Source organism: Quercus suber, unplaced genomic scaffold (assembly GCF_002906115.3).
Source record: "Quercus suber isolate HL8 unplaced genomic scaffold, Cork oak 2.0 scaffold_259, whole genome shotgun sequence".
Classification (NCBI taxonomy): Eukaryota; Viridiplantae; Streptophyta; class Magnoliopsida; order Fagales; family Fagaceae; genus Quercus; species Quercus suber.
The window spans coordinates 480050-497478 of record NW_027069715.1 but is presented as its reverse complement, the minus strand read 5'-3'; positions in this window follow the sequence as shown (position 1 = coordinate 497478).

Below are 17429 nucleotides of genomic sequence, written 5' to 3'. Positions count from 1 at the left end.
TTGTGGCGATGCCCGCACCTCCCACCCACTAATTCCACCCATATCAACTCCTCTCTCACCTTTGAAGAGTCTTCTCCCTCTTCTTCAGTTGGGAGTCCTTGTATCTTTTTGTTTTATATTTTTTTTTAACATTAAATACATGCTACTTTTTTTTCTACATTAATTTAATATTGAACTCTTTATAAATTTTCATTCCAAAATGATGAAAGAAATATCATTTGTACTATAACCCCAAAGATGAATTTCTTGTTCCGCCCCTTTTTTGCAATCTATCTATTTATATTTAAAAACTGAAGCATGGCATTTATTAGTGCTACACTCCTCTTAAGCCATCTCACCACCACGTCATTGGCCACATAATTAGTCTTTTTCATATTTATTTTTTACCTTTAACTTTTTTACAATATTAAATATATAAATATGGCTTTAATAATTCATCTTAGTCGGTTTTAACTATATTTCTCACAACACCGAAATCAAATCTTCCACAGTCTTCCAAAATTTCTCAGCAACCAACAACAAAATCAAAACAGTGACTCTTGACCATCTAGAAGTGCAAAAATGGCGATTAAGATCGTGACTCTAACTGTGGCATGGTGATTCTGCTACTATCACTCTCTGGAGGCGTGAAACCAGTCCACTGCATCTTTAGCGCGACATGGAGTCATGCTTTCCACCTTGAGAGCCTGGGCTACAACCTCTTCTCCAATGACATCACCACCTCCACCTCCAGTTTGACCTCCTCTGCACCCACTTCAACACCAACACCAACGACAATGCTTCCAATGACGACCACTTCTCCACCATTTTCGCTTGTTTGCCATTTTTTGCACTTCTAGAAGTCAAGTATAGNTGGTTAGTTTTAACTTTACATATTCATCTACTTTAATTTTGATGTTATAACTAAATAATAAATCAATGAAAATTAAAACAAAGTTATTGTCTATATATATATATATATTCATCTTCGGCGGTTTTAATTTTACATATTATTTTTCCCTTCATTTTCTTTTATTTTGGCTCTTCTTGTTCTCATCCTCTTACTATAAATTTGCTAGTTTCTCACATTTTATGTATATTTCTCTTCTCTCTCTCTCTCCAATTTTTATTTCATTTTTTGTCAGATTTTTTTTATTCTTTCTGCATCTCTACCTTATGTTGATTAATATTTGTATTTTTTAGAACTCTACTTTTTAATAATTTTCTATAAAAAGGTATTCATAGGTGTTGACATTTTTCTTAATCATTGATGGTAGAAAAGATACAACTTGATAACTACCTATAAGAAGATCTCCTACTAAAGGTTTGTACTCTTATTGTCCTATTATTGACTAACTCATGTGTTCCTTGATGCAAGTATTTTTTTTTTTTTTTATCATTTTATTTACAATACTAAACACTTTTAATGAATGGTGTTTGTTGCTTATTTGAATTGGGGAAAAATCATATTATAATTTGTCATATTTTGTGTTGTTGTCAGATATAAAAGGATAGTTTGGACAAGCTGATGAACAATTAGTGCAGTTGAAAACAATGGTTTTTGTGCATTTTCCTTTCACTATTTGTAAATATTTTGTTTTAGAAATTACTAACAAATTGTTATGTCTTTGTTAGATGCTTGAGTAATTTTTCTAAGCGTTTATGAATATTTTATATTCTTCGTTATCTTCCTTATCTTATTAGTATATTCCTTGTAATTTTTAAGAAAACAAATTCAATTTTGAGTTTAAAATTACTTATTTATCTATTCATTTTTCACAGGTTGGATTAGAAGTTAAATTAGATTATGACAGTATTAACACAATACTTCTTCTTTTTTCAAAAAAAAAAATCTCTACTTTTTTCCCCTTTGTAATTGTATTCTTGGTTTTTTTTTTTTTTTTTTTTTTTTTTGGCAAAAATACACTTTTGGTCCCTACATTTTGGGTCAATTCTCATTTTGGTCCCTATTTTGATTTTACTACTATTCCAGTCAATTCTATTTTGATCCCTGCCATCAATTCACTAACAAAAAAAGTCTTATGTGGCATGGAGGGTCTTACTTGCTGACATGACGCTACCATAAAATATTATTAAAAAAAAGTTATTTGGCATTTTTTAAATGCCACATCAACATTTAAATTAAAAAAAATTAATTCCTCAATTTTAATTTTGGTTTTAATTAAAAAATAGAAAACAAATATAAAAAAAATTACTTTCTTTCAAACAAAAAATTTACTTTCTTTTATTTAAAACGATTTTTTTATTCCAATCTTTTTTCTTTTTGAAAGAACATATTCATGTTCTTTGTGTTCTTCCTAGATATGATCCATATTCTTAGCAAATAAATTTTTATTTTCTTATCATTTTCTTTGTCTTTCTTGTACTTTCTTTATAACCAAACACATCAAAACAAAATAAATTAATAAATGTCTTTCTTGTCTTCTTCTTTTTTTTTTTTTTTCCTTTCATTATTTTTCCTGAAGAACATGTTCGATCTTAATGTTCTTCCCCCATAATCAATCTCCAGCAAAGAATCAAACCCCAAACCCAGATCTCAATCAAACCCCAAACCCATATCTCCAGCAAAGCAAACCTTAGCCTTCAAACTCATAAATTTTCTTGGCAAAAAAACACAGGAAAACCCACAGAAAAAACAAACAAAACCCTCCAAATCACCACCACCAAATCAAAGAACATGAACATCAAACTCAAGCAAAAGAATAGAAACCCAGCAACTAGCAAAGCACCACCACTGAATCCAATCTTCCACAGTCTTCCAAAATTTCTCAGCAACCAACAACAAAATCAAAACAGTGACTCTTGACCATCTAGAAGTGCAAAAATGGCGATTAAGATCGTGACTCTAACTGTGGGCATGGTGATTCTGCTACTATCACTCTCTGGAGGCGTGAAACCAGGTTTTTTTTTTTTTTTTTTTTTTTAGGATAAACGGCAGAGGATTCTATTTTAATTTGATGAAGTTAAAGAAAAAGAAATTTAAACTAATTTTAGCTTCTTTTTTTTAACTAATTATTGTTTTTTGGCTTTTAAAATAAATTTAATAAAAAAAATAAGTAAAACGTTGACATAGCATTACTTAAATGTCAAATGAATTTTTTTTGCTGACATGGGTATAATATGGATGTGTGGCTATTGACACGTAGGATTAATTATCAATATATATATATAACCAAAATTTCTGAAACTCTCACAATTTTTTACGTCATCACTATTTTCTTATTCTTTTTATTTTAGGTTTTATATCTTATATATTTATTATTTCTCCTCAACATGTAGTTATCTTATCAAGTGTTACAATAGTTTAGTTTAAGTAAAACTCTATTAGATATATGTTTCATGAGCTTGAAAATTCTACTTCAACTAAAATTCTATAGCAAAAATTTCAACAAATTTACACCTCATTAATATTTTTTTCAAAAGTTTTATTTTTAAAAAAACCTTTAAGGTTTCTTCCTTTCTTGCATAAGAACCTTGTACGGCACCAACACAAACATAAACCCCGATTTTTTTTTTCTTTCCGGCATACAAACCTCCCTTTACAACACCAACACAACATTAAACCTCATTAGTATCTTTACATCCCACTCCTCGATGAAGGTTGATTTTCCACTCCCTCTCTGTTTCTTGGAATTATTTGTTTAGTATTTCTTGGAATTGATATATCGATTGCTTTTCTTTTCTTTTCTTTTTTGATGAGAATTGCATATGCAGGAGTGTTCCTATATTGAGTTTTATTTAGCAGAGAGAGAGCAAACTAAGTTAAAGAGCAGCATTGCTACTCATATTCAACAGTTGGGAACATTTTATCCAGCAGAGCCTAAACATCAGGTTTAGTATGTTGATTTATTGTATTTTATCCAATACAAATTTCACACTTGATCTTTTTATTGTAGAACTTTATAATTTAAAATTTAAAAACAAGAAGCATGAAGCAAGAAGATGAACTTCCTAAATTTGGTGGTGAGTCACTACTTCTGTTTATGAAATCAATCTTTTGTATTCATTATGCTGTAGGAAATCATGATTAAAAGTGAACACGTTTAGCATTTGAATTTAAAATATTTTATTCCATTTTGTAGAATTTAATAGGTGTGTTTGAAAGATTGAATTAATCTTAATTAAGTTTTCAATATATTTTCATTATCCTCTCCTTATATCAACAAGAAGAAAGCACTTTAATCTGAAACTCAGTGCAAATGTAAAGATGCAAACTTTGTGAGCAATTTATAACAAAGATGCAAACTCTGGCTTTGCTATTTATTTGGAAATTATGTAATGTACCCAAACCAAATTCTTATCATCGATATTAATCTCTTTGGTTTTCACGTTTGACTGCAAAATCAAGAAAAAACTTAATTAGCACAGTAACTCACCTGACCCGATACATAGAAGTGGTTTTAATGAGAATGAACTCACATACATTTAGCCACATGATGCAAAATTCAACTTCAATTTACCCAAACCAAGTTCTTATCACCGATATTAATCTCTTTGGTTTTCACGTTTGACTGCAAAATCAAGAAAAAACTTAATTAGCACAGTAACTCACTTGACCCGATACATAGAAGTGGTTTTAATGAGAATGAACCCACATAAATTTAATCACATGATGCGAAATTCAACTTCAATTTCAGATTCTAGACACATGGCACAAAATTAGAATTCTAATTTGGTGTGTACGTGGCACACAATTAGGGTTCTAATTTGGAATTCAATTTCACACTCTCTCTGCTTCACCTATTATTATATATATAGATTTCAAATTCTAATCATGTTTTGACAAATCAAGGAGGTGATAATAAATTCCAATATTGTCACCTTATTTATAATCAACTTATTGGTGTTTACTTTTATGAATAATCATTGAATCAATTATTATTCGTACTATATTGGATGTTTTAAACTAATACTAATTATTTCTACTAGACATTATATTTAATTGTATGTTTTTAGAATGACTGAACTATCTTGATTGTCTTTTGTTTTGATATTTGGGTCTCTTTATTTCCTTTCAATTTCTATTTTTGTTGGTTCTAACATCTAATTGAAATGTTTGATTTAGCCAATGGCCATAACAAACTCCAACCAATTCTTTGTTAGTTTAAAAGTTTCACCTAATTAGTGGCTAATCGATAGAGAATGAGAAAAACATTGTAGGAAGGTACAAAAACAGCAGAAGACTACAAGAGAGCTTGGTGGGCTTCAACTTCTAGAGTTTCTGCCTTTCTATCGAGGTAAATTGATGATATATAAGAATGAAATATCATTTGAGTTATTGAGAGAATAATAATTTTATTTTTTACTTTGACATCGAAATCAATATAAATTTTACACATTTATGTTAAATAATATTATGCATTGAACGGGTTAGCGACTAGTTTATTTTTTAATTGCAAAGCCTGCCAATAGAGCACTCTAGTTGCCACGAATGCATTTTCTGTTAGTGGATTAATGGTAAGGAATAAAGTTATCATTTTTATTTAAACTAGTCGCGGACACTGTTCGTTGCGCATGATAATATTTTTAGGGTAGTCTCATTAATTTTTTTTTTAAAATTTTGGACTAATTTAATAAATAGTAATGTAATTCATAATCATTTTGTCATTTATTATATAAATTTTCTCAAGAATTCAAAAGGTAAATTATCAAAAATATTAATTTTGTAATAAAATTTATTTATAATATTTTTGGTTTCATTCAAAAGCATATAAAATTTGGAAATTATTCTTTTAGTTTTAAACACCTCAAGCAGGCTAATAAATTAGAGGTTTGCCATTGAGCATGACTCACGAGGTTTAATTCTTTCTTCAAGATGATTATGCCTGTATTTGTTTTAAGATTTTGCGTACAAAATGTCAGGGCTTCCTGATGAAAATTATAGGCTTCAAAATAGTCCACGTAAATGTGGGGCTTTGAGTAGCCTTCCTCAATCGGTTTGTTGGTCCTTAGAGTTCCAACAAAGCCACATTGATTAACGTCATTGGGTTTGGAGGCACAAAACAATGTGGTGCCGCCCATTAATGTCATTACGCTTGAGCTTATCTCAACAAAGCTCACGCACAAAATAGTTATAACATTGGCTGATCCTCAAAATTCTTTGAGTAGCTCATGTGATATTACCTAAACTAAAATTGAACATTGTATCAAATGTGAAAGCAATAAATCAAGCATATTATTACCATGTAGCTCTTTAACATTAGATATTTCACAAATTATAAACAAAATGTGAATAAAAAGAGATTATGATGAAATCCTTAAACTGGAAAGATTAGTAAAAACAAAAAAACAGTTTTCCAATATTTACTAATTGATTGGAATATACTCTTTCATTTTTTATCCCATTAAGACGAACCAATTGCAATCACCAAGGGGTGTGGTCGTAGGTGATGCACAAGATGTGTTGAGTGTGAGGTCCAAGATTCAAGTCTGAATATGGACTCACTTGAGTTGCCTCCCTCAGCAGCTCAAGGTTCACTAGTGTCCCTCGTGGGGTTGGGAAACTATGACTCACCGTGGTCCCCTTGTACCCCAACAAGGCCTTAGATCCAGCGGGTAGAGTGCTACTATGGTCACTCCTAGGTAGGATTGCCACGTTGGTCGCCCCCCACCCTTTACCCTTTTTTGTTCATCAAAAAAAAAAAATAATAATATATAAATCAAGCATATTATCACCATGTAGCTCTTTAACATTAGATATTTCACAAACTATAAACAAAATGTGAATAAAAAGAGATTATGATGAAATCCTTAAACTGGAAAGATTAGTAAAAACAAAAAAACAGTTTTCCAATATTTACTAATTGATTGGAATATACTCTTTCATTTTTTATCCCATTAAGACGAACCAATTGCAATCACCAAGGGGTGTGGTCTTAGGTGATGCACAAGATGTGTTGAGTGTGAGGTCCAAGGTTCAAGTCTGAATATGGACTCCCTTGAGTTGCCTCCCTCAGCAGCTCAAGGTTCACTAGTGTCCCTCGTAGAGTTGGGAAACTATGACTTACCGTGGTCCCCTTGTACCCCAGCAAGGCCTTAGATCCAGTGGGTAGAGTGCTACTATGGTCACTCCTAGGTAGGATTACCACGTTGGTCACCCCCCACCCCTTACCCTTTTTTGTTCATCAAAAAATAATAATAATAATAATAATAATAATAAATAAAGACGAACCAATTGTAGGAAAATCAAACTCTTGACAACTAAGCCACATACAAATTTTACTTCAAAAATATTTTAAGGATTAATGCTTCTTAGTTTGAAACCCCATCTATATGCTTAGCTTGAATTTGAAAACCCTTTTTTCTAAGTAGATCTTACATTACAATAACTATCAAGAATCTCTCCAAATATATATATATATATATCAAGAAACACCATGACATACAGATTAAGAAGTTCAGCCACAATTCTATTGCCTGTCTATTATCTAACTCATTTCAAAAAGAAAGAAAGAAAAAAAAAGTTTTGTTATATTTCTATGCTTCTAGCCAATTAATAAAATATAGCTTGAATTTGATAAAAGATATATTCATAGAACTACTGTTTCAACACATGCAGAAATAACTCTTTTATAGAATCTTAATATAAAGCATTACTCTTATATACAAGAAATAAATAAATAGGAAAGAGAGAATGAATTAGAAATTAGTCACATCGATCCATATAATAAACTAGCCATTCCCAAACCCTAAATAATCTCTTCCATTTACTTATAAAAGCCAGTCCTATATTCGTAAACAATAGTTTATTTCATTGTATTTTTTGCAAAGACATGGGGGTTTTTATTTGAAAAGAATTGATGTACAGTGAAGACCTTGGTTGGTCCATATAAATGTGGGTAATGGATAAGGTTCTATACATATGACTATATGAGTGACCTTGCTATTTAATAATTGCAATGTGTTATACCATGTTGTGTATGCTAGAGTGGATGCGGAAGAGGAAGCATAGAATAGGAACATCAAGAACACGAGGGTTACGTGGTTCAGCCTTGACAGCCTACATCCACGGAGGAATCCCTTAAGGGCTACATCTTTATTGTGTAGGAGTGTAGTACAATAACCTGTGTTACAATGAACCCTAACATGAGTATATATAGGCGACTAAACCCTAGACTACTAGTACAAGTAGGACTGGGCTTGGGCCTATTACATTGGGCTAATATATGTCTAATATATATCTCTAACAGTTAACACATTATTAATCTTTGCATAAATTAATTTTACATTAATCAAACCAAATGATTTATTAGAACAGAATTGAAGCATATATAGCCAAAAAGGTTACTTCTCATGGTTTCCAATTGCGGTCATGTAAGCAATTTGAGAGGCCACTGGGTTGATAAGCTCAAGGAAAAAGTCCCATTCTACTAAGAAACCTGTAGCGTAGCTTATGTCTCCAATATGGAAGATGGAGTCCACATTTACAGAATTCACTTCATCAGTCACAGCTTTAATCACTGAGACCGATCCTGGCTATAAGTTCAGGAAATTATTAAGAACATCCTAAATATGATAATATGGAGAACATATATAATTAATAGATTATACTTTATTCACTTTGGTGAGGATGTAACTTTCTTTCTTTTTGCAAAAAAGAGTTCCAATTATAGGGAGAAATCCTTTAATTTAGGGGTAACACCAATATGGGGGTTAGATGTTTCAAACACGGCCCAAAACCTCAAAGATTTCACGAGACCTTAGAAACTACTAAGCCAACTCTCTAAAATTTTTATAAAAGCCATATTAGTTTTTGTTAAACTGGTACCCTGAATCCACTCGTGAAGATGTGATAATCGTACATTGGTAGATGAAAAATGTGTAATCAATGCACATAAACTTCTGACATTCAACAATATATTTTTAATATATACATTATAGAACTTAAAATTTATGTGGTCCCTTCAATAATTATTGTTTTTTATCATCATGCTAAAACACCGATAAATTTTATAGTTTACTATTGGATTATTTTAATGAGTGTCATAAGGACAAAAAAATGGTGTGAATTTGCTCTATTATTTGATTTGATTTTTTTTTACTATCAAATTATTTGCAAATATTATTTTTTTTTAAGTAATTTTAAATTTGTGTCAACACCGGCCACCATGAATAGCTGAGAAATTTTTTTTTTTTTAATACGAAATTTGTAGCAGTACAGATGATAATCGAAGAATTAATATTTCTTAATCTATACATTCAAACCTTTTAATTTATAGTTTTTAGAATTTATAACCATAAGATAAGGGTACTATGTATATTGAACAAATCCTACCTGAATGTAGTGTTCAACTGAAGAATCAAGAGGAGCCTTTCCCATATCGCCATATGCAATAAAATAGAGTTTATCTGATCCTACGTCTGGTGGAGTCTTGAATTGGATTTGATTACTCCAACCAACTGAATCACTGCATTGTCGTAATGCCAGATATGTTAGCAATTATAACATTTATATATGATCATTAATTAAGTTTTTTTTTTTTTTTTTTTAGAATCAATACTTTGAACTTTATTAAATAGTAAGCAAAACAACTAGATAAATAGTAATGGTGTGTGATGGGACTTCTTCCATCCACACTTGAAAACCAGTGACATGTCGTGCATGTCGGACTAGATTGTGACTACACTTTTCTTTTCTCTACGAACATGTGGAAACCTAAAACAATGAGATAAATTTGCAAAACATTTAACCTTATGACTAAATAAACTAAAAGAAATCAAAGAGAACAAGTCAAAATCTCCTTCTGGGATGGCAACAATTAAACTCAGATCAGCAACTAACTGTAGAGCACTAGATATAGGCAAAGTTTCAAAATCCATTACAGTTAAGGGGAGAGGGATGATTTCGACCCTGTACCAAGCCCTACCTTGGCAATTTCGAATAATCAATCCAATCCCAACCCTATCATCTCCTTGAAACAATGCATCGATATAATTTGTGCCTAAAACCTCCATAGTTACATCAATAGCATCAGACCCTTCAACTGAGACCTCAACCGATTCCTTCCAGAATAGCACTAGACCACCGCCCCGATTTGCTCTTGGTACTACAAACATGTTATCAAACTGTATTTTCCTTTTCACATCCTTTAGCCTAGCTTCATTTGTCCATGTCTCGACAATAAACACGACAGAAGGATCTTTAACCCACACCAGACTAGCAAGCTCATTCATTGTACATGGGTTCCTAAGCCCATGACAGTTCCAGACTAAGCAACTCATTGCGATTGGTGGGGCTAAGCCTCAGCCTCCACCATTGAATTTGAGCAATTTTTATCATCCTTTGAAACCACCCTACGCTTACTTAGTAACTCCAGATGGGCTTCCCCGCTTCTCTTCCCTCCAGTCAGTTTGCTTTGTTCCTTGGTACCTACTGCCTTTTTCATGAAGTGTTTGTTGCCTCTGCCCCTAGTGCTCAGTCTGATGGCTGCGTGGGAACCTGTTACTTTGGACGTTGGAGGAGCATTAACTTCAGGATCGTGCACCATATTTTCCATTATGGGCCGGCTAGGGTTTGCATGTGAATTATTTCCATCATAATTGCCTAGCATTGAATATCCGTTGAAAACCAAAGTCTGACTTGGAATATTTAAAATCTCATCAATTTCATTGATTTTGATTTCAAATAATTTTGCTAAATCAACGGCTTCTCTGTTTAATGACATCGCATTAACTTCCTTTCCCACAATAAGTGGAGCTTTAATAGGTGACAATCCGTTGGAGATAGGGTCATTAATTGGCAATAATTCGGGCTCCAAATTTGATTCTGACAACCTGCCCCCTTCATTGCTTTCAGTTACGTCCGTTACCAAGTCTGCCTCTTCCCCGCCATTACTTCCTTCAACCCCGTTCTTTGTAACCGTTGCTGGTTGGACTTCCCTAGCCGGGCCTTGTTCCGATAATTCAACCACCGGAGCTTGGTTGGGCACCACCTCAGAAGGCTCTGAATTGACATAAGATTGCTGTCGTTCGTAGAAACCTGGGACGTAGACGACATTTTTCCAGCCAGTCGTATATGGGGCTGCCTTCAGACTAGAATTAAATTGTTGACTGTCCAGCGAGAAGGTTCCTTTGCTCTCAATCCAAAGACTACAATCTTTGTCGCTGTGATTCAGCCGACCACACCAAAAACAAATTTCGGCAAGCGCTCGTACTTAAAACTAACCCAATGCTTCTCACCATTCTCCATGGTTATAACCCTTCCTCGACAAAGGGGTGGGGTAATGTCGATACTAACTCGGACCCGAATAAAGTATCCACCATCATCATCAACTACCTTGGTTGATTTTTGCACTTCTCCCACTACGTCACAGATTCCTTCAGCAACTTTTGTGTTCATAAACCGTACCGGGTTATTATGGACCTGCACCCAAAAGAGTGCTTTTGTAAACACCAAGTCGCAAACTAGGACATCTGTGTCATATCGCTGTAACATAACTAAGTATTTGTCAAAACTCCAAGGCTGGCTTTGAAGGATTCGATCAACATCGTTCAAGTTGTCAAAGACGAAGAGAACTGTGTGATCTTTCTGATTTTGGATCTTGAAACCCTTTGTGGACCTCCACAGTTGCTTGAAAGTCCTTGCCAGAATCTCCATATTCAAGAAACGTGGAGTCAAAAACTGTGCCGCGATGATAAACTCTCCTGATTGTTGATCCTTTTGAAGAACAAACCCAGTGTTTTCTCTGTCTGACAGTGAGAAGTTACTCCATTTATCTGCCAAATCCTCCATGGCTCACAGAAGGTGATGGAGTACTCAAGAAAAGATACATGTTTCCCTTTAACCCAAAAAAAGAAACCCCAACAAGCTCTAGAAGTAAACTTGTTACCACTAGAGAAGACAAAAACTCTCCTTCTAAAGAAGGGACTTAACAACTTCTACTGCCTCATTATTCTTGACTTGTTATCATTATAGACATTCATCATTAATTAAGTTAATCTTATAAAATAAAATAAAATAAAAAACCTTTGTTCGGAACAATTTGACAGATGAACATTTGATGACATAGTAAATTATGTGATAAATTGTGAGATGCTAACCATACCTTCCATATTTGTAAAAGAAGTTGCTTGAAGGCTGAAGTCCCGTCATCACTGCTGTATGAATGAAGCCTGAGTCATGTCACCCGAAGTCTTTGGCCGGACTCGATAGAGTCGAACCTATAATTTTCAGTTCATACACAAAAAGTAATCTAATTAAGTAGAAGATGGACAATTAATTGGAGATTAAAAAGAGAAAATCAAATTGGCTTAATATAGATAAAATAAATATATATTTTTTTTATATATATAAATAAGGGTATTTAGACATTTTTGAGTATTTGACTATTCCCTTGGGCATGTGCAGTCCCCCCGTTTCACACACACTAGGGTTATATAATAGAAATCTTTAACATACCATTGTTTGGATAATTAGAAGGTGGCAATATAAATTACTATGGAAAAGGGAACTCACTACTGCACATATCATCTTGTGTAAATGTAGTAACTACAGAATTTTGTGACATGCCATCTCCATATTGCACTTGCTGAGGCTTCTCATCCCCACTAACCCATGTTAATCTCATCTGTACCACTAGCCAATTTGTAAATGTTCAAAATAAGGAACCTTATGTTGGCTTTTCTCTTTGTATCTATCTCTGTTTGAAAACCAAATCAAGAACAAGTATTTTTTATTTTTTATTTTAAAAGCTCCTTACCGATTTCCCAGTTGAATCTATGCTTGAGAGATGTCCATATAGTGGCATATTTGGATTAGTAAAATCCAAAGGGTTCGACCTAGTCAGAATGCAAGGTGTGTCGAAGCCACCAACAAAGAACACAAATTCAATGTTGGTTCTTATATTAGGCTGCATTTGAATTGGTGGTAAACCATTTCAGGAAATCGTTTTCCACATTTTCCGCGTGTTTGGTTGTTACGGAAAATAGAATTTTCCGGAAAATCACTTCCAATTTTCCCTTAGACAATGGAAATGGTTTTCAGTTCCTATTTTCACTTCAAAGTATTTCTAGAGAGAGAGAGAGAGAGAGAGAGAGAGAGAGAGAGAGAGAGAGAGAGAGGAAGAAAAGGAGAGAGCCCAGATCGCAAAGAGAGAGCCCAGATCGCCGGTGCGAGTTCGCCGGCGAACCCATCTTCGATCGCCATGCAAAGAGAAAGCCCAGATCGCCACGAACCCATCGTCGATCGCCACGATCGTCGATCATTGATCGCTGGTGCGACTCGCGAACCCAGAACCCATGATCGCACTTCCAGAACCCATCGTCGATCGTCGATCGACGATCGCCAGTGCGACTCACGAACCCAGAACCCACGATCTGACCGGATTTGATTTTTTTTTTCTTTGGTTTTGTTTCTGTTTTGATCGCTGGAGTTTGCTGTGATTTTGAAATTTTTTGTAATAAAATTTGATTGGATGCTAAGAAAATAGCTAAGAAAATGTGAAAAATGTGTAGGAAAATAGCATTTTCAGAATAGAACCAAACACATGAAAATATTTTCTACAACAATTTTCATTATGCAACCAAAACACTTAAAAATATTTTTCCTTTCCAGAAAATAGCATTTCTGGAAAATAGACTATTTTCCGGAAAATATTTTACGGAACCAAACATAGCTTTAATAACATGAAATGTCAGGGAACCACTGCAAGTGGCCACCACACATTTACCAAGCACAGATTCCTGGCATTCCTTCTTCGTGCAATTGAGATAGTCTGGATCATTTTTCACGTATTAAGCCTGAGATTTTACATAAACATATATAATATATAGTTTTAGAAGTAAATTTTAAGCATAAGTTTATAAGTTCAAAGTTATTTTGGTGGCTAGAATATCCATGTTTTGTTTTTAGTTATATTCTTCTCTATAAGTAAAAGAAACCATATATATCAATTATGTAATTCAATGGTTTGGACAATCAACTACATATGTGAAAAACCACAAGGAATGTACATTATTATAAGATAGAATGATACATTTGTTGATAATAATGTTATAGTCAATTGTTTAAGTCACTCCAATGCAATTTCAATTACTTGCTCGGGTTTTTTTAGTTAACTATGACATATTACCTACCTACCTACCTACCTGAATGTATTAAATATATGCGGCCGTTCTAAACATTAGGGTCCATTTGGTTCGTGTAAAATAATTTCCGGAAAATAAATAATTTCCGGAAAAGGAAAATGCTTTCAGGTTGTTTGGCTATCTCGAAATTCGTTTTACGGAAAATCAATTCCGGTGTTTGGTTCGTTCAAAAATTTTACGGAAAATACTTTCCATTTTCCGGAAAATCAATTCCCATGTTTGGTTCGGTCAAACATTTTACGAAAAATGTAGGACATTTTTTTTTATGGAAAATCAATTCTCATGTTTGGTTTGTGGATCATTTTACGGAAAATATGAAATGCCTTACAAATTCCTGCACCTGCATTACCTAGACAAACCTGTAACAATACAAAACTAGTCATCCAAATTCAAACACCTGCATTGCCTAGACATATCTGTAACAGTACAAAAATAATCATTCACTTCAACATCAAAAATAATCATTTAAATATACCCATAATATTTATATAAAAACAGCCACATCAATCATTCACCATTGGCATTACACCTCCATGGTGTACAAAAATGACACCTACTCGTGGTATTTGAATAGTACAAATACATAATTTAGGCAATTGTATCGTCCCAATAATACAAAAGGCTACATATTTAATACAAATGGCAGGTCGATACTAATACTACAACAAAAGTTAATTCCTAAAGCTACCGTCACAATCAACATGAAACAGACAAGTCAAAGTTGTGCGTACAAAAAACCATCCAACCACAGCTTTCTTAGCCTAGCATTCTTGGCTAGAAATCCCCGTGCTGCCTTCTCATTTTCACAAAGATGGTCAAATGCAGTTGCGAGCATGTCTTCGCTATACCCATCCGCCATTATAGCCATGACCTCATTGTAAAGAGTTATGTAATCCATCGAGCCCCGGTTGATTTCTTTCAGAGCCATAGCTATTTCTTTCAACTGGTCAGACAGATCAGTCAACACACTATCATCAGCATTAGAAGGTGCACGCCCTCTTTTACGGGACTCGAAAATTCCCGACCCAGTGGTGGATGACTCGACTGCATTCTTTCCTTTCTCGACCACACCTTCCTCCACATTGTCTGCAACAAACTCAACACTGTCTCCATTGTCTGGCTCATTCTCAATATCCACATAGGACTTAAAAAAGCCACCCGTGACTGTGTCCTTCCCCACAACAATAGCTAATTCATCATACATCTCAATTTTTTTGTTTAGATACTCCGCATGCTTTCGATGCGCCTGTAAGGGAGAAAGGAACGTATAATAACAATGCAATAATTACTTCACTCATAAATTCAATATACATGCCAGTAAATGTTTTAGGTCAATGATAAACAAAAAAATCTGTTATTATTTGAAAAACAAAGTGGGTGTCCATCCTTGTCAAATTAAACATAAAATCATGGTGTGGAGTAGATGCTGAGTTTAAACATCTAAATATGGTGGTGTGACATTACTTTTGGACTATGGATAGTAAACCGTACTAGGCAGGATTAAGGTTAAGCATTACGATTGTGGACCCATTTAGGACCCTTAATTCTTTGGATAAAGTTTACTATGATAAAGTTTACTTGACACAATTATATAACTTACTAAAACTTCATCTAACCTCTAACATTTAATTCATAGATGCCTTCTTTGAAACTCTGAATATCTTTTCAAATAATTCTTTGCCTTCAATTTCCAAACTAAAATGTCAATTTCTGGACAAAAACATATATTATCATTTATATTAAGAAAATATAGTTGGAAGCCATACCATGACTTCTTCTTGGTATGTCTTTGCGTCGCATGTTATCATTTTTAGGTTATCATCCCAACCAAAGCCACTCTTCTTTCAAAGTTTCTCAATAGTGGACCACATGGTCCTTAGAGTCCGCATCCGATTGTCAACATAGAGGGGTGGCACTCAACCCCAAATTGGGCAGTTATCTCCTTCGCTACAAGAGTAAAGGAGCCTACCTTAAAGGTGCTAGACGGCTTGTTGCCCTTTGCAACCTCCTACACAAGTATCCTAAGCATCATTTTATGCATGGGCGGCAGCCACCTGAATTGTTTGTTGCTGCTCACCTTCTCTTTGCCCTTTGACATTACTACATATGAAAATTGTATAGTCAGAATAGCATTTAGTAATTACGCTCAGAATACGAACAACAAATCAAACACACATACAACCACGCTTATAAATGTGCACAACAGAATGAAACATGCTAACACTAGAAATGACAATGTAATACCATCAAATAACAATGTAATGCTAAAAATACTTTTTCATTACACCAAAAGTCTATAGTAAATACATTGTCTTTACAAAAAAAAAAAAAAAAAAAAAAAAAAAAANATGAAAATTGTATAGTCAGAATAGCATTTAGTAATTACGCTTAGAATACGAACAACAAATCAAACACACATACAACCACGCTTATAAATGTGCACAACAGAATGAAACATGCTAACACTAGAAATGACAATGTAATACCATCAAATAACAATGTAATGCTCAAAATACGTTTTCATTACACCAGAAGTCTATAGTAAATACATTGTCTTTACAAAAAAAAAAAAAAAAACACATATTACAATCATAGAAATCTAAATAAAGTACTACTCTCCACTCCTGATATAATCAAACCACATAGCTTGGCATATCTCATCTCTCTTAGCATTTCACGATCTACTATCTTCAACGGACTCCTGACGTGATTGTGTTTCTTGTTAGGGGTCACTAGACTTTACTTCATTCATTGCATCTTCCATAATATGGTCATGTGGTTCAACCCCCATAATGTGATTATGAACTACATAACATGCTAACACTACTTTCACTTAGGTTTCAAAAGACCAAAATGGTTCTGCATCCAACACTCGCAAACATTTCTTCAACACTCCAAACCCTCGCTCAATGGTAGTTCTCAATGAAGAGTGTCGGAGGTTAAACAATTCTTTCTCATTCTCAGGAGGACAATCACTAAACTTTTTCAAGTGATATCACACACTCTGATAAGGTGACAATATTCCATTTTTATTACTATACCCAGCATCACCAAGATAATATTTACCTACATATATTCAAAAATAAAACCAAATCACTACTATGCTTAGGAAAACGCACAATATTTATTAAACTAATAAACCCAAAAGGTGAAGTAATCATATAATACCGTCGGGAATTGAAAATCCCCCTGGCCTAGCAAATGTATCAGTTAACACACGTGAATCATGTGCACTGCCTTCCCATCCAGCCAATACATAAGTGAACTTTAAGTCAAAACTAATGGCAGCTAACACATTTTACATGGTTCCATCTTTGCGACCACGAAATCTTCCTTGTATTTCA